Source organism: Poeciliopsis prolifica, unplaced genomic scaffold, assembly GCF_027474105.1.
Source record: "Poeciliopsis prolifica strain line A6 unplaced genomic scaffold, Auburn_PproV2 SCAFFOLD050, whole genome shotgun sequence".
Taxonomy (NCBI): domain Eukaryota; kingdom Metazoa; phylum Chordata; class Actinopteri; order Cyprinodontiformes; family Poeciliidae; genus Poeciliopsis; species Poeciliopsis prolifica.
This window is the reverse complement of record NW_026562425.1, coordinates 2,945,185-2,964,520: the sequence shown is the minus strand read 5'-3', so window position 1 is coordinate 2,964,520 and position 19,336 is coordinate 2,945,185. Positions and strand designations below refer to the sequence as shown.

The window sequence follows — 19,336 nt, the reverse complement described above, 5'->3', positions numbered from 1 at the left end:
TCATATTATATTGTCACAACATAATACAAACATTAGTGACAGTTACAACAAATATGGGAAAAACATTCTTTGTAAAAGTTACATACTTCACCATTAAACCTTTGCGTGTTTTATTTTGAAAGAGACTCCTTTATCCAAAAATATTAGGCAGTGAACAGGTTAAAGTGCAACTAAATCCCAAATCAACTTTCTTTTTGAAGATGAACTTTATAAATTGGTCTTTAAGGGTGCTATATTTATGTTTCTGTCCCAATTTTGACATCTGGTCTAAAACCATTTATGTGTTGCTCTCTCTGAGTTGAATGGTTGCTACTGCAGTCAGATTTTCCAAATGGCTACAACCAGCACCGTTATTAGCCATTTTGGTGCCCTAAGCACAAATGGTTTGTCATTCTTGAAGCAGGGCAGATTTGACAGATGTAGCAATTTAACAAGTGATGATATCTCATGGTCTTTATTGCTTTTGTATTTATCATTTTTCATATCTTTCATTTGTTCAAAGCATTATGCAGCTGCAATGAAATCTAGGTGTAAAAGTTTGCTTTGCCATGTTATTACAAACTTAGCTTGTCTCATTCAGACAAGCTAAGGACAAATACTAATAGGACAAAAACTGCATCCAGGCTGAGGTTTTTAATTTTTCTGAATGCCACCTTGTATTGATGACATCGTTTAAATACTGAGTTTAGTTCTATTCCTTATGACTTTGTTTGGTAGATTACCTAGCAGTGTTTTGTAAATGAAATTTTAAAGTTTGATTTAAACACTACACAAAAGTAAGATAGAACAAATACATAAAATTAAGCAAGTACTACAAGTTAAAGGTTTTTCTAACTATATTTCTTTCTCGAAGTCGATGATTTCCCACTTTAGTTCCAGTTTTTAATCATGTGGTAGAAGGTTTTAAAGGTGAGTTTAGTCATTTCTCCATAGAGGTTTTCTCTTCTCGATGCCAATGATCTGACCTTTCTTAAATAGGCTAACATCTTTTCCATGATCACAGGGTGTGTGTTTGACATGGTTGTTTAAGAAATGAGAATCTCCTCACTGCATCGGTTTGGTTAAATAATTTCTTGCCAGCTGAAAGTTGACTGCCCATCTCAATAGTTTAGGACAGTATTCAAAAAGATCAAATGCTTATTTGGCCCTTTTTATTATCGTTTTACTTTTAAAACTGGAAGTTTGTTGACGTTCTTTGTCCACTATTTTTTTCTTTAGTGGAGGTTTTTCAAACTACTCATCTTAGGTAAAAGAACATCTTGTTCAGTAATCTTCTACCAACTCGTAAAAATTGTTGCAAAATTTCACTCTATTACAAACCCTTCAGGAAAAACTTTGTCCAAAAGAATCATTTTATAAAAAACAGCAACTTTGGGATATTGCACCAATTTTGCTGCAGGGGGAGGAGAGAATAAGGCCTACTGCATGACTTAAAGATAATTATATGACTGCTCAGAATATAAAGGTTTTTACTTGGTAGAAATTGCAACAGCCCTAACTGCAGTATGTTAAGGAGGTGCAGCAGTCTGACAGCTGACAAAGACACAAAAGTGAATGAGACTGGGAATAAGAAAGAATTCTGCTGCTTATGTAATGATGTGTAATATTGTAAAATTATAATGATAAATGCATATAAATAAACCTTTAGTATTACCAAAATTTGTGCTCGTGGGCACATATTGCAAATTAACTCATGCTGTGACTAATAAGAATTATGCTGCATTCAGTATGTGTTAGCGGTCAAAGGTCAGCTCTCGGGATGATGTCAAACCTGAGTTGAGCACATCTTCAACCAAATTGGACAAACAGTATGATTTGTTACTTGCAATAAAACCAGACAATGCATTCCTCTGCCATTTAGGCATAAAGGGGTGTGCTCACACAGGTATGCATGGGGTATGATGACACATTCAGTAAATCAGACAAGATACTATACACAATATTTGGCTCATAAAAAATAAGACTTTAGAAATACTTTTTAGGTTTCACAAATTGTATTTTGAATAATTTATAATCAATGAGAATAAGTCAGTTCAGCTCTGAATTATTAATATATTTAAGTTTTGTAAACATTACCATCTTTAGCAGCTAATGTTTCGCTATTTATGGCATGGACAAATGGTTTCAATAGTGCTTTAAGAATGGTGGGCCAGCATTTTTCCCAGGATTTTTGAAAAACAGTTTTCTGTTTTTCATGATGAACCCATCAACAGTCCAAACAAATGTGCACACGATGTTACATGCACCAAGGTTATACTGAAACTGAACTTGGGTACTCTTATTTTGAAGTAGTAATTTTAACAAAGGTCTATTACATTATATTTATCAAGAGTTCATTTGATCCTCTCCATTTCAAAATCTAAGCTAAACAAGAAAGTGCGACAAGATTTTGTGGAAGTGTTATGAGTCTAAAAAATCCAAATAAATTCAAGCGCTTTAGGGAGTCTTTTATGTTGAAGTTAGATGGGAACTAGTTCTTGAGGTACCAAAACAATATCATACATCTATCATGTCTAATCAATACTGAGCACAGAATCTGTAAGATACACTTTGGGATTTTGTGAAGTCACAAAAAGGGACAAATTTCAGTTATTTCTTTAATGTTGGGACCACTTTAGAAATAAATGAGCATAGAACCCACAACAGTCAAACTTGAGCAAAAATGATTCTACATTTATTACAGAATCTTCAAAACAAAATTTGTAATCTGTCAAACCTTTGCTTTATTGGTGAAAAAGATTTAGATTTTCCTCAAAAATGTAAATATGAATTCAAAATAGCCATCTCATCTCATGAGATACATTGTTAAGTATGCTTTAATCAATATGGAAAATTAGGTTTATCTTGTCCAATTCTCTTTTCGCAGAAACTCCTCCACTAAATATGTTACAAAAACATAAGCTTTGGTGGAAACATCAGCTGTGAATTTGGCAGCGATGCATTAACTTGACCTTCTAAACATTTTCTGTAATGTCCTTAAATCCACAAAGAAATGCATGAACATATGTCTGAAAAAAAATATATTACCACCGACCTTGTGCAAAGTGTGACCAATCCATTCAACTTCCTCTTGAAAAACAAGACTGGAGTGGAGAGAATTAGCATCTGCTGTATCCCACCCTCTTGCTATATGTGTGGACCACTCGGAGGACATATGATATCACACGTGCTCCGTTTCTGAGGGACACAAACAAGGGAGGCAAGAAAAGAGAGGAAGTTGTGAGAGAGGGGAGGAGACGGAGGCTTTTGTCCTTGCATTTCTCACGGTTGGCATCGGAAACAGTTTGATGCCGTCAATCAAACGTGAAGCCCAGAGAATGGGTTGGCCTATTTGTCTAATGAAAAGGTCAAAGGGTGAGATATGGGAGTACAGGGGGGGATAAGCAAAGCAGAGCAATGCTCAGACTCCCATGAGGGACCACCAAAGGGACCATATAATGTTTAGCGAAGAATTATTTTGATTACACATACTGACACCGGCTTTCATGTAATGATCTGTGCTTTCATCTGGCCACTCAGTGCCATTACTTTGCCTGATTGCTGCCTTTTGTCATGCATATGTGCACTTGTAAGCGATTAGAAAGGCAGACAAAGGCAGAGAAATTTATGTTCCCCTGGAGTGTTGTACCTGGGGAAATCAAGGTTCTCTAATCCACCACATCAAATTACAGAAACAATGTTTCTCTTTTCCGACACAGTGAAGAAATCAGCTTAGTGGAGACAGCTGAGTATAACCGCTTTACCTGCAATCCTAACTATAGTTACAAACATCGCACACAAGTCTTTTGTTCTTGCTTTTTGTTTTGTTGGTCACACTTCCATATATGAGATCAAATAAAGTTTATTCTTAAAGATGAATTGAGTAAATATAAAACTGTTTTCAAGCACTTTTTTTATTGGGAGGGAAAGCTTGTCCAAACCAACCTGTCCATATCTGAAACAAATAACGGATGATGCTACCATCAAATGTTCGTGAAAAATTATTTGGGCAAATATGAGCTAAATTTGAATTCCATTTTTTGCTCCTATTTAGATTTTTTTATAACCCCCCCAACCTGTGGGCCTTTGGTGCATTAAGATCTCCTGGATGAGTTGTGAGTGAAATCTTGGGAGTAATTTTGGTCGGCCAGAAACTCCTGGGATGGTTCATTACTGTTGTATGTTGTTCCCACCCCCATTTGTAGATAATGGCTCTCATTGTGATTGACAGGATTCTTCAATCCTGGGAAAGAAACAGCAACCTATTTCCAGACTATGTTCACTTGTCTTGCAAGTTCTTTAAACTGGTGCATAAGGTGGTGCTTTTTTTGTTTTTTCAATGTACTTCTATTTGTCAGACCGGTTTATTTAAGTAATTTTTTTCTTTCTAGCAATTGGGTTTTTGTGTGGCTGCAGCTAAACAGAAGTCAGGGTTCATGAATCAGCGTTAACTCATTTAACAACATGAGCATCATTTCAACTCGTGGCAAAAGGTTTTTTGTGTGTGACAATTTTAAGTTATTGGTGATTTTAATGCACCTAAGAAGACAAAGATGATATATTTTAAAAGTGAAATAAAGTGAAGACCCACCAAGCTTGTTTTTTATGTTTCCTGCGTATTTTTGGAAGGTGTTACAGGCATTTGCCACTACTTACGGTTTTTTAATTTTAATTGCCCAGAGGATTACAAATTATTCATGTAGAATATTACTTCTACTTGCAACAGCTCACTAAGAGACTGATCTTAAATGCATAGATAGAAAAGCTTAACTAGTTCAGTTTTAATTGAGGGAAAAAAATAAAAGACTTGTCAAAAAAAATAGATTGTGGTTGGGCAAAATTTGCAGATAAATAATCAAGAGGTTCATGAAATCTGTTTCAGTCCATTTTTCAGATTGATTTTCTTATCTCCAAATTTCTTTGAAAAATAAATAGATTACGAGGGATTACAAAGGAAGCAGGAAAAGGTCAAGTTTTTTCAGTGCTGAAAATTGTAAGAAATAAGGTGATAGGTTACTGTAGATTGTGTTGCTTTGTGTGCCAATTAAAATATTCCTCTGCGTAAAATGTGGAAAAAAAGAAAACTTTGCTCATTTTTGGTAAAGTGACACAAAGTCATGTAATTCAGCGTAATGAAAAAATGTGAATTTTGGATATGTCCCCTTTAACTTCTGCTGACATCAGACCAGAAAACCTTCTTCCACTGTGTCTCCTATGAAGATTGTTAAAAACTGCCAGTCGTTCAAATGACTTCTGACTTCTTGCCATTCATAAAACCTAAATTTGTGGAAATCACAGCAAATAGTGTTCATGTCAACATTATCCTCTCAACCTGAGCTGTGAATCTCTGAAGTTCCTCCCCAGGTTTGCAAGGCAATCACAGTTGAATAAGAAACGGCAGAGTAAGTTCTTTCAAACATCTTCCTGTTGATGAAAAATAGACTTGCAACTGTAAAACCATGCATTTTGGAGAGCCCTGACCTTCAAATAAAAAAAAATCTCCCATGTTGATTTCAGCAGATGAAACCAGATCATCCTGCCACTGCTCTCTGTTTATAGTGGCTGCAGCCATTTACTCTGGTAAAACGTATATGTTACTTGAAGCGACCACGTCAGATTTCAGTCATAAAATGTTGTAAAGAGCATCTTGGGGGTAATTCACATATGACACCGAAATATTCAGCTGCCAGTGGAAAAACAGGATGTTGTCCATGTGTGAAAATGGCTTTAGGAAAAAGAAAGTGTCACTTTCTGTAGTTGTGTAAATGCATGCTGTGGAGTCAACCACTTTGAATTCTGACAGAAAAACCTATTTTTTTTCTTTTCTTTTCTGTCCATTTCTTTTTATATATATAAACCTTCAGAAGTAATTCTAACTAGATAAGTAGGTGTTTCTGGCTAAACCAAATTTAACAAAGGGTAAAATCTCAGCAGTCAAGTTCAAAACCAAACTCAAGTCCACTGGGGGAAAGTCCCGCAGTCTGGTTCAGCCACCGCTGGCGCCTCGGCTTCTATCACTGAAGAGATGCTGGATAATTGAAGGCTAAGTGGTTGAAGTGAATCAGATGACTGGCCTTATAGCAAAAGGAAGAAGTTACTCAAAAGTCTGAGACTGAAATTGCTTGAGATTTCAGGAAGGTCAATAAAGAGGAAATTGAAAGACTCAAGTATGAGAATTACAGTTTGGTTTTCCTCAGCCAGTTTAATCTGATGCTGTCTTGACTATACTTTGTGAAAAAGCCTTGGAATGTTTAAAGGGTGTATTGAAAAAAACATTTATGAGAAAGATTGAAGACAATGATCATTTCTTTGATAGACATTTCTTTGGTTGGAAAGCAACTGCTGCACAGTGAAAGTTAAAAAAAATATCTGCACCCTAAAGCTCTTAGTTCAGATCATAGCTGGATTCAGAAATATGATGGTTGCATGACGGTAGAAATTCAGAGATTACAGTTACAGAGCCTTTAAAAATGACTGGCATTCTCAGCTTGCATTGCTGTAAGTTATACTTCTGGATGCACAGAACTAGAAACTTCAGCTATTTCTTATTTCAGATTTGGGTACCATTTAGGATTTGAGCTGATCCCCATTTGCCTTCAAATGTCCTTGAGGTTCTGATATTATACTACAAAGACATACAAAATAACAAGATGTGCTGCAGGCCTGCTTATAGACACAGCTGTTCTGAATTAGAAAATTAGGAACTGTATGAAAACATATGTTCCTATGACTGCATTTGTAAAATGAAAATAGCTAAATTTGATTCTTGTTTCTACAGTAACAATTTGCACACAAAAGTCAGCAAAATCCAATTTCTTAATGCAGTATTTTTCACAATTAGATCTTGAAAGTCCTCCAAAAACACAAATTATAATTCACTCAGCTGTTCTATTATCTTCTCTCAACTTATAAGTGTGACCTACAGGTTCTTACATTTAAAAAAATGAGGATTTATGAGTTTCCGCCTTGTCAAGCTAAAAATCAACCTTCTTACTTGACACTTCTCTTATTTTCAACAATTGAGTAGAACTGTGGGTGTACTTTACTAAAGATGTGACTCATTTTATCACCTGCTATGCAACATGGATGCATTCATGGATGTGTTCTGCAGTGCCATGTTTGATTTAATTCATCTTCAAGACAAAACATTCAAATCTAGTACTTTTCAAACAACTCATGAAGACCAAAAATAAGTCCAAGGTTTAAGCAGCTCTGATTATAATAACTTGGCCACTCTACAGAAAAACAGATGATTGAACTTCCCCTGATTGCTCCACGGCCTGAGTAAATTTTCATAAAATGAAGAATGGAGAGAGGGAGGTAGAAAAAAAAAGCTAATTTCCATAAGACTATAAATAGAACCAACAGAACATGTACTAGTTTTGCATAACCCCCATTTCCTTTACAAAACTCATAAAGGTCGACTTCTGCAGGTAGAGTGACTTCCATGCGCCGCGCGTGCCACCTTATTTTGGCGTCACAATTGATTACAACATCTGTGCGATGACTAATGCCATTGCCATAGTGACACCTGTGATTGATGGCTTTGTTAAGAGGAATAGTTACACATCATTAAACTTTTGTAATAGTGCATGGCAGTCCTCTCAATAGCTGGGGACAAAGCAATTACCAAGTCATTAAAAAGGGAATAGACTAATACAACACAGTGCACACTATTATGAGTGACATGCCTCCAGATCAGGCTGTGTGATGGTTTTCCTAACATAAAAAACATAACTTTGTGTTCCCATCCAGGGTCACATTAATGTAGATTTAGATTTAGCTGAAATATATTCTCGCATTAGGCATCCGATTTAAAGTTATTCTGTTTCTCATGAATGGAGAAGAAAGGTACAGTCATTACCTCATCCTGTATCGCCTTCATTTTACATCACAGATGCTCTAATAGTGTCAACTTGGATTTAAATTTCCATCGGGACTACATTTGGTTGCATCTTGATGATAATTTGATGTCTAAATCAAGAAACTTTGTTCAAAGGAAAGCCATGCCGCTCTGTACCAGTAAGCCAGAGGCAGTGCAAAGCAGTGCTGGCAATGATTGAGAGAACTCGAAATTCAAATGAGAGAGCGAGAGGAGATGGAGCGAAACAGATGTGCTGTTGTTTCGGAGAGGGTAGCATGGTGCACACGGTAAGCACACGCAACACACACACCGCAGCACACACAAAGCTATACACACGTGCATACACAGGAGCGCCACTCAATCATCCCAGTTGAGGGCCAATCCATCTATTGCTGGTTGACTGAGATCCAATCACCATTCCCAACAGGGCCACAATGAAAGAACGGCAGACAGCCTGTGAAGAAGCCCACTCTTTCACAGCAGATTGATGGGACAAATCTTGGGGCAGTTCATGAGGCATTCCATATCAAGGCAAACATACTGATAAAAACATAAAAAAAACAGGCTTCTGACCTTACCTCGCTGCTTATGTATTTCAACAATTTAACCATAAGAAGCTTATCAAAATGCATCAAATATTTTATGTTTTGCTTCTGCCCAGTGCTTAACACCAACCTGAGTGTTTCCTGTTGATAAAACATCAAATCCAGAATGTTCTCTAACACCCAAACAAATTTAAATGTGCCTTTAAAAAATAAAGACAACTGAAAAAGTCTGAGAACATAGATAAGCAAAGGTTTAAAATTAAAGTTTTCTTATGTTTGTGTTATAGACCTGATAAGTAAAACAACAGAATCTATCTTAGGTCCATGAGATTCGGGCAAAAAAAGGTAATTATTTTATTGACCAGGAAACCCCTAATTTTGACATCCACTTGGAAATTCACGTTTAGTATTTCTAACTGTAAACATAAGTGTCTGAGATACATTGCAAGAGAACATTTGTCAATCAGTACATTTCAAGACAGACAAAGGTGTGCAGATTCAGAAAAAATATTAATGTTAGAAATTTTGTTGTAATTTATCTAGACCACAGGTGTCAAACTCCAGTCCTCAAGGGCTAGTGTCCTGCAGTTTTTCGATGTGCCACAGGTACAAAACACTGGAATGAAATGGCTTAATTCCCTCCTCTTTGTGTAGATAAGATCTTCTGAGCCTTGCAGGACCTTTGAGGACTGGAGTTTGACACCCCTGACTTGACTATTTGGGTCTTGCACGTTCCTTAAATAGCATTGTGAATGGATCAAGTTTTCTTCCCTCAATAGCAACATCCACATTGAACAGTATAGTGCCTGATGACATGCTTTAGTATGGTGAGGTCATTTAAAAAAAAAAAAAACTTTCTTTAAGAGTAATTATGAAAGACAGATGTCTTAATGAAGAAAATTCTTACGACAGAAGCTGAAGTAATGTTTCAGCTTAGACAAACAATAAGACCAAATTATTTTTGACTTGCCAGATTAATACTTTCATGAATTAATCAGATCGGTTACATTGGCTGTTTTACTGAGCACGATGGAGCCTGTAGGGGAAAGTCCTCAGGAAAATCCCAAAGTGTTACTCTAACTGGCCCTGAATTATTTAAAATGCACTATTTTTAACAGCAAGATTTTAATTGTGCCCTGCTACAAATTCTGTAGTTATGACTCGGCCATATAACTTCACCAAAAGCATTTCTGTAAGTCTAATCACCAGCAAGATGGGAAAATACAGAGAATGGCTATTCTTACACATTTGTGTTGCCAGTGCATTAATGAGTCCTAATGTGGGAGTGCGAGAAAGCTGCTAAGCAGGCAAATATACGAGGTGCTGCTGGCTCAGCTTACAGTGTACAGTCTGTGTTTGCTGTCATTTTCCTTCAAAATTTCAACCAGATACATCTGCTGCACACACTGATTGCTGGCACATGGTGCAACAATCTCTGGCTTTAATTTCGCTTTTGGTTACGAAGTGAAACAAAAGCCACACAGTTTTTCTTTGTGTCAAATTTGATTAACAGCACGATGTTAAATGTGCTCATAGCAACGCTCTGACAAACTCTAAGGTGGCACACGGTGAGGCTGTCAGAACAAATTTCAATATTCAAATTTGAGCCGACTGCGAAAAATGTCTTCGAAATTAAACTATCTCACGAAACTCATTAGATCGCTTGTGTTTTTTCGTGAACATGAGAGTCCCAATCCGCTCTACCGCGATCTGGCAGCCATTTCTGACAAGTGATGGGAAACCTCAATTCCCATGTGTGACAGGCACAGATTAGAAGAAAAAACTCAAACCCTTGAAGAAAATGAACACTGAAAGGCAAGTTTATCAAATGGTGTCCATTAGAAAAAGACAAAACAGTGAGTCTTCCAGCAGAATTCCTACATATATTTATGTAAAAACTCTAAGGTATTTCACAATCAAATTCCCAGAGTTTGCTTTCTTTACATTAAGTTCTACTAAATAAAGTAAGATTCACCTGTTAATTTATCATAATTTATAGTAGGCTTTATGTTTGGAACCTGGACAACCACAAACTACAAGGATGGAGGTAAAGGAACAAAGAAAGAGGAACATAAAGGGGAACATAAAGAAGAACAAAATAAATAAAGAAAAAAAATTCGAAAAGCGAGAGCATATGAGACAAGGAAGGAAGGAAAGACAAACAGTAGAAAAATAAAAGCAAAACCAAGAAAGAAAACACAGAAGGAAGGTACCAAAGAGGCAATTATGCAAAGAAGAAAACAAAGCAGAGCAGGTGGGGGGGGAAAGAAATTAAGGACAAATAAAGAATAGATGAACACAATAGAAAAAAAGAAGTGAAAGAGCAAATCTGAAAAACAATTATGGAGAGAATGAAAAAAAGAAAAAATAACACAAGGAAGAAAGGATACAAGGGACAAGAAAGTAAAAGAGAAAGGAAAGACATACTGAAGGACAGGAGGAAGAAAAAGTCCGGAAATGTGAGTACTTTCTTTACACTTGTTTAAATTTATTTATACTCATCCAGACCAGGAAACTACACATTTCAAAAGGAGACCCTGAACATGTAAAATCTAATGTAATAAACAACTTGTTCCAAGGACATAAAGTGCAAATTATGGCATAAACTTCATTAGCAAAACATTTATGAACAGAATATGATAGAAGACCTGTACAGTGCAGTTTAAGATCCCATCTTCCTTTTTCATTTACTGTCCTATAAGGCCCTATGTTTCAGTAATTAAGCTTATTAAATTTCTGCATAAATTCAATTACTGCCTCAATGGCTGACAAACAGTGATTGATACAATGCTTGATGCAATATTATGAGCAGTTTGAACAAAAGATTCCCTTCTTCTTGAACTCACTGTTGCTTCAGGCTTGAGAGAAAATGGAGGTTAAGGCTGAGAGAGGATTTTTCAGGCAGCAGCAGGAACAAGAATCATGCCAACCAGCTCTTTTGATCAGGATGGAGGTAAGTTATAAATGACAAAGCAAATGCTTTGGCAATACAAGCGTTCCAACAACAAAGTGAGCTTCCATCAGACAGTATTTGTGTAATCTGAGATAATGCTTTAATCACATTAATTTAGAAACAAAAAGGCTAAATTTCCTCTACAGTTTTATGAGAACCTACATGTAGAATTTGTTGGTACCCTTCCAGAAGACTATTATATCTGACATGATTTTAACTCATATTCAGTAGATATCTAAAACAATCCAAAGACAATAAATGCAGCTTTGAAAGCTCAAATACCGAGGTGCAATGGTTCATGACATGCTACTCATTGGTTTGCAAAGCAACCAATCCAGACACAGATTTAAGGAAGACTGAAAATGTCAGCTCCTGCATGCAAAGATGTTTTCCTGCTGTGCAAATTAATACACACTAAGGCATTTTTGGTGTTTGAGTTATTAATATAAGCAGCTCCAAGCAGAAAACGGTTTTACCTTTTTGAGATTTCTTTCCTTAAAATATTCTGGAACATGCTGGGTACAGAAATCCGATTGAAAACTGAGGGAATACTCCCTGAAACTGCTGTTTTAGTAATGCTAGTCATGCTAATTATGCGACTTTCAGGTGGAAATAAAAAACTGTTCAAAATGTAAACTGTAATCACTTTGTCTTTGTTTGAAATAAGTTAAACTCTGTTTTAGAATACCTGCTCCTGGCAGCATACACTGTGATGTTACCTCTATTATTAATGTTAAAGTCACCTCCCAAGGCAGGGAACCTAGAAAAGATCTACTTTAATGCTGTTCTCTTTAGGAACCCATAATTAAAAATCTCTTAATGGGGTATCAACAACTCAATCTATTTCAGCACATTTTCGTAAAATAATAATTTTTTTCCCCACCATTTCACTTGTTAACTCTTTGACTTAGTAAAGGCCTTCATGTATACAATTGTTTTTATCTGAATCACTTTTCAGGAGCGATAAAGGAGTTTCAAGGAGCTCTAAGTGTAACAACAATGTCTGTAACAAGCTGTCAATATTTAGAAAGAAAAGGACTAAATAGGTGATTTAACGCAAGAAAAAGAAAGCCCAGAACACTGAGAAAATATTAAGACCATAAAATTTATCTGGCCAACTGGCCTCAGGTGAAAGGACAATAGTTATTGTCATACCCTGCCTGTGGGTCTAATCCTTATAATGAAGATTAATAACATCGACAGAGGCTGGGATACTATAGTATTTGCCCCACTCCTCAGGCAAAACTGCCATTTACTGCACTTTTCCAAGTTTCCTAGTCTGGCAGTGGCAATATAACTCCCCATCTTCCCTGGCTGTTTATTGACATGTGCTAGAGGATCCAATCTTGTGCATACACGCTCACTGCCCCTACTGTGTGTCAGCCTCAGACACAAACATCTCGTAGGCCTGTTAAACAGCACAGTCAAACGGCAGACGTACTGTTGCTCTTGATAATGCGAGGCAGCACGTTCGAACATTAGAGTGATGCACCAGAGGGAAACAAGAGCCTTAGGATAGGCTCCCCTGCTGAGTTCTGGTCCTGCGGCTGCAGCGCCGCTCTTTAGGATTCAACAAGAACCCTGAAGAGTCAGTTGGCGCCTTTGCTTAATGTTGGCAAAAATCTTGGGTGTTAAAAAAAAAAAAGGGAGTGCTAGAGATGACTATATTTAATTTAATAGGAAAATAATAAAACTTGTAATTTTTTTCCCCGCACCGACTGTCCACTGCTTCTCCTAGATACTTTCTCTTCTGTGCATTTTATATCTTTTTTTTATTTTTGGCATGTAGAACATTTGCAGTCTTATATAACCCTCTTGCCCCGATTTACCTTTAACACCTCCAACCTGTTCTTTTGTTTGCCAGTTGCAAGCTAAACCAGTCATGGATAACATAAGAATTACTACCCTAACACTATTTTGGTTCCTCTTTGCAGCCAAAATAGCTCTGGCCAGTCAAGACATGGGCGCTGATAGACCTCCGGAGAAGGTAGCGGCAAATCCTTTACATTGGTGGTGCCCAGATCTTAGCTATATAAAGTTAAACACTCAAGAAATTTATTTTTCCCATGCTAAGCATATATGTAAATAATGTATATGCATGAAATAATTAAAAGTAAAAAAAATTGATAGATTTTAAATAAAAAAAAGGAGTCAGCGAATCATATTTGAGCTATTAACAGAACAGCATACAATTTTCATATATTACTTTGGGTCAATTATTCTGGATTTTTTTTGGTTGAGAATTTTTTTTGTGTTTATTCTCAGTAACAAGAACCAGATGCAGGTCACTCGTTGGTCAAACATGCTTGCTGTATAAAGCAATGTTTAAAGAAACTGTCACAAGTGGCTTGTGAGCCACACCTCTGGCTCCTTCTGCTTTGGACTCAGTAAGTTGTGAGGTGTGATATCCATGGATCGAACATGTGTGTAAAGCACATCTCACGAATGCTCGATGGTTTGAGGTCTTAGGTATTTGGCGGTTAAGTCAACAACTCAAACTCACTGCTGTGCTCCTAAAGCCATCTATAGATCATCTATAAGTTATATAAATCAGGTAATTATTTCTGTTTGCTAAGTACCAGAATCAGAGAATCAGCCTCTTTTGTCATTGCACAGAGTCACAACAAAATTTGTTTCAGTACAGCCCATCCAAGACAAAAAAAACAACAACATAAGACATGTGTCTGAAGCATCATAGAAAGCCAAATTATGTGCAAATGAACTTGTGGACAAAAACTTCTCTTTTTGGAGATTGGAGTCTGATGTACAGATAGGATTATGAGGATAGAACAATATGTGGAAATACTGAAGCTCAATGCCAAGATATCAGCCAGGAAGTTAAAGCTTGGGTACAAATGGGTCCTCTAAATGGACAAAACTATGTATACTGTAAAGGTTTTTACAAAGTGGCTTACAGAAAAATTATCGTTCATTTCACCTGTCGGGCATCATATTATGCCTTGAATTCAGCTGCCAGAAAAACAATCTTTCTGCTCTGGTTTGTCCTTATCAGCCAAAAACATCAATCCAATGACTCCTTTCCTCTCCGGGATGCAAACACAGAACAGATTCGCTTCTCTGTATCCTTGAAATTCAGCCCCAGATTTTGAACTGGCTAAATGCCAAAGATGACGAAGCATCATCACCCAGCCGAGACATTTTGCAATTCAAACCAGTCACACTTGTTGTTGATATTTAGGTTGTCACACATCTAAAGCCAGATAGCTAGTATTTATCAGTCCAGATGGACTGACATATTATTGACAAACATTTACTTGCACTTACGCACATCTCTGATAAAAATTCCTACAGATGAAAAGCCTGAGGGAAGGGAGATAATTAGAATCCCACAAATGAGAAGTTGAAAGGCTTGCCTTTCCTTAAAGCTTCACAGTAAAAAAACAAATCCATTGATCTGACAAACCCAATTAAGATAGGAATGCATATTACAGCATGATTACAAAATAAACGCAAGCGGTTTGTTCGTCTAATTTAGTCTGATCAAGGTCAATCAATGGTGTGATCCCTCCCAGATTTCAAATTGAGGGAATGCTCATCTGCTACCAACACAGGTCAAGCTGTCTAATCAATAGGCACATCTCTTCGCTTAAAGACAAACTCATTGCAATGCTCCAGAGGTTCGCAGGAGGAAGTACACATAGTCCTTGACCATGATATGCTGCTTAAAATGTAAATGAGCCTCTGAATAATGGCACAAGTCAGCAATGAATATGCAGACGACCACAAATTATTTTTGCTTATCTTATAAATCATCCTCCGTTTGCTGGCATTTCAGAAAAGCTCCTATTGTTTATTCTGAACTAAAATCACTTTAGAGATTTTTGCTCCACTGCCGAGAAAATTCGACTGTCAATTAGGGTTTTTCTTTTGTTTGTTTCGGTTAAATTGAGGCTTGAATTTTACTTGGGCAAATTAAACCCAAATGCAACACGGTATGTATTTCTTGTTTGGAGAGATAAGTACATTTTTTTTAAAGGTAACAGGAACTAGTCTGCACATTTGCAGAGCCTTCTAATGTGTGCAAGATTATCTCATTTGATCAAATTTTAAAAACACAACTCAAAGCAGTGTTTATTTGCAAGATAATGTGCTGCTGGACTCCGTTGAAATGCTTAAATACCAAATCAGTGCTCTCTCCAGCCTCAACAACCTCACAACAGAGACATCTGTCCAGATGAAGGACTTGTTAGCTAAGCACTGGAGCTTTTTGAGCACCTGCTCCCAGCTGCTCTAAGGTAACAAAAAACATCTGTTTCTGCCAGATTCAGGTCTGATCCACCTCTAGGGCTCACAGGATCAGAAAACCGACCTACATCCTTATAATGGCCAGCAAATTCTACCACCTAACCAGAAGCCTTATAAACAATAATAAATATAAAGATTAATAGGCTGATATCAGTACAATACACAATCCAGTTCAGTGTTTTTGTTTCTATACTATGCAGTCTCTCTGTCTGCATTGATGAATATTTACTCACCTCACATTCTACATGGTAAAATTACTTCTAGTCAGAAGAAAGAAACGTCATGGTTGAGCCCCAGATTATTAGTGGATTTTTAAATATATAAAAATGATTCAGTGACATTACAACATAAGTAATGTACCCGGTATTCACACAGTAGAACACTGGGAGATACCAAAAGACATCTACTATTTGTAGAAGGAGGCAATCAAAAGGGACACAGACACTGAAAATAAATAACATGGCTTGATAAGTCACAAAAACATGCGCTGCCAACTTTAAATCAGACTTACTTAAAGTAATGAGTGTACTGTAGAGCTGAATTAGATTAGATTTTCTTAACAGATTCGATTCAACTCAACATCAAAGAACCAGTCCAAGATCAAATGACCTGCACTAGATCAGAGCTTTACATGAAATTGCCCACCATCAAGTCTTTCAAATCTATTCATGATACACTTTTCCACCAACTTGCTGTGTAAAAGAGCATTTCAGCTATGCATTATGGGAACATCAACAGCTGCATCCACTTTCTTTACAAATTTACATTCGATATTTGCGATTAGGTTAGGTTAGGTTAAACTTTATTAATCTCGTAGGGAAATTATTGGCCATCTTCCAAAGCAATCAGAATGTCAATTATTGTATCAACTAAAATCATTGCGACTATTTTCCCACAAGCTGGTCATGTCTTTGATATACGTTTAGATGTGCTACTTTGGCAGATAAATTATGCCAGTGCATTACTTTCAGATAAAAGTGAGTAAGTTCTGTGCAAGAATAAAAAAGCTCAAAATATGACCTAAAAAAATGAAATTTCATTTCATTTTCTGCCTAGTAATAAAGTCATTGCTACTGCCTAACTCTATTTTATACATAAAGTGTATTAAACAACACGATGGTGAAAAGAAAAGCCTTAAGTGCTTAAAAGAGCTGTAGAGGCTGCTGAAATATTGCATTAGGCTTTCTTGAATCAAAGATAGATGATCTTTTTAAGCCTGTAAAAAAAAAGAGAAGAAAAGAGTGAAAACTTAGACAGCTCTCTTCATTATCACTGGATCAGATTCCCAGCAGGTCCTGTTTTTCTCTTCAAACCCAACCAAAAGGCTTTGTATGGATTGCTACGTGTTTGTTAGCTCTCCCCTCTATTTCATAACAAGTAATCTAAAGTACAATTATTAAACTACTTAATCCAATTACATGACATTTTTCAGGCATTTGATTGTAAAATAATGAATCAACTGGACCTTTTCATCCTAGTTACTACCCTTACCTCAATATTTCTCTTGTCGATTTCATTTGGGGGTGAAGCTGCCAACAAGTGAAAATGAGCAAATCAAAAAATATTTGGAAAAAGACGGTCAACAGCCACTGCTCTCAAGAGAAAATGTTTGAATCTGAAACCTGTTTGCAATTGATTTTGTTTTTATATTCAAGCAGCGTCACGACTTTACAAGTCCTAATTAGTGGTCTGTGAAGAAAAACCCCAGCAGCAATAAGGGAATGAACAGAGCTCCAGCTGGAAGAGGTACAAAGCAATCCACAAATCTGGCCTTCATGGAAAAGACGAAAGTCACTGTTGGAAATCATACAGGGGACAAAGCAAGATCTTCAGGAAAAGGCTCTGGTCAAATGAGAGCAAATTTTAATTTCATAGTCTAAATGTAAAATACCATTGTGGCAATAAAACTAAATATATCACCCAAGAAAACACCATCTGTGGTATGAAATCATGGTAATGGCAGTGTCTGTAGGGAGGTTTTTCCTCAGCAGAGTTGAGGGAAGATGGTCAAAGTTCCTGGGAAAATGAATCTAAAGAAATGCAGTCAGAGAAGAAAACTTGTTGGAACTTGCAAAAAACTTTAGACCAGAAACTTCAAGCAGGACAACAAACTTACAACCAGAACTTCAGTTAGGATGGCCTAGTCAAAGTCTAGATCTAAAACTAAATCAGAATATTTTTAAACCCTTAAAACTTGGTTTTCACTGATGTTCTCCATCAAATCATGCTGATCTCAAGCCACTTTCAAAGCATGAGTGTGTACATGTAGAAAGCTAGTAAAGACCTACATCCCCAAAATATTGAATGTTGATCAAATTTGCACTGCAAAGACATTTGGTGTGAATATAATTGCATGCTACACATCTTCCATATTTTTACACTTAAACAGTTTTGAAAACCATCTATCCTTTCTTTTCTACTGCACAAAATTCTAATTAAATCCACTGAAGTTTGCGGCAACATAAAAGGCACAGATAATTCTTATGGCTCTGCAAAAATAACTAATCATAATCAGAAATTTACCAGTCAATCCTCCTCCTATTGAACGAAAACACCACCACCATTTTCTCTGAGAAAAGCTAACCTTTGCACATCTTGATCTACTTCCTCGCAACAAAGTAAATAAAAGGATTAACAAGTCCCTGAGATCTCCAACTTGACCAATATCACATGAGGTGAGTTAGTGCAGAAGACTGCACAACAAAGCAAAGAAATAAGGGGGGATAAGCTAATCAATGCAGTGACAGAAAGCAGAGGGAGTCTAAGTCAAGCTGCCAAGCCACCAAATAAGGATCTGTCCGACACAAGGTCTTTTTAATAATCCACTTGGAAACAGCCTACTTAAAAGTAATTAATTATCAGGTAAAGGGGTCTTTTTTTCTGATATGGGAAAAGAGGTTTGGATCATGTGAAAATCCCTATAGCATACAGTCATTAAACATCTCTCATTAAAACCTAAAGCAACTGCTGCTGATCCTCTATGGAGTTCCTAATGCTCATCGGAGTGTCTAGGCATGTACTCCTTAAGATTGTACACCACAATGTTGAGAGAGAGCTGGAACCTTTAAAAAACTGGAAGCAGGTGATGTTTTCTAAAGCCTTCCCTGTCAGTTTGCATTCTGGACGCTTCACAAAGTAAGTCAAATATACTTTGTGCAACCCTAGTTTGCAATCTGACTTTTCTGGCCTCCAGGTTTTTCCAGACACTGCAATTCTGATGCATAAAAGGCAAAACAGTCACAGGAAAGGGCGTGCTTGATGTGAAAACACAACGGTTGTGGTGTCATAACTATCCTTTACTGTCTGTATGCAACTACTGATGACTTAACAATGAGATTGGTGCTCATATGCGGGTGACGGCTAAGCTCATCTTTTAGTGTAATGTGGGAATCAAACTGGAGTCTGTCAAACAGAAAAAGAATGACAAAATTTTAATGTCCCTAGACAATTTTTTTTATTTTGTGAGCTGAAAGTCGAAGGTTTTCAATCTTAAATATTTTCCTTGTTCTATGTCATTTAATTATCTGAAATCCTGTCAGTTTTATTACTTTGCTGACAGAGATTCTGAACTGCTGGGATCTTTCAGAATGAAGTAGACATGAAGGTGTTTAGAGCACAAAACATGTCTAAGAATATAAAATTGTAGGAAGCCATTTTATTTCTTGGACAACACTTTCTACTCTAAACCATGGATAAGGTTCATATCTGTATAAAGGTTTAGACAAAGAC

At 36.7% G+C, this 19,336-nt stretch overlaps 1 protein-coding gene across 1 annotated transcript in view; it reads right to left on the bottom strand.

Moving 5' to 3' along the window:
* LOC129378006 (receptor-type tyrosine-protein phosphatase F-like) overlaps positions 1-19,336 on the bottom strand; it is a 224,795-nt gene that overhangs the window by 186,488 nt on the left and 18,971 nt on the right. Inside the window, 1 exon segment of the mRNA XM_055058240.1 lies at positions 3,035-3,177. The gene's annotated coding sequence lies outside the window, so the exon portion shown is untranslated.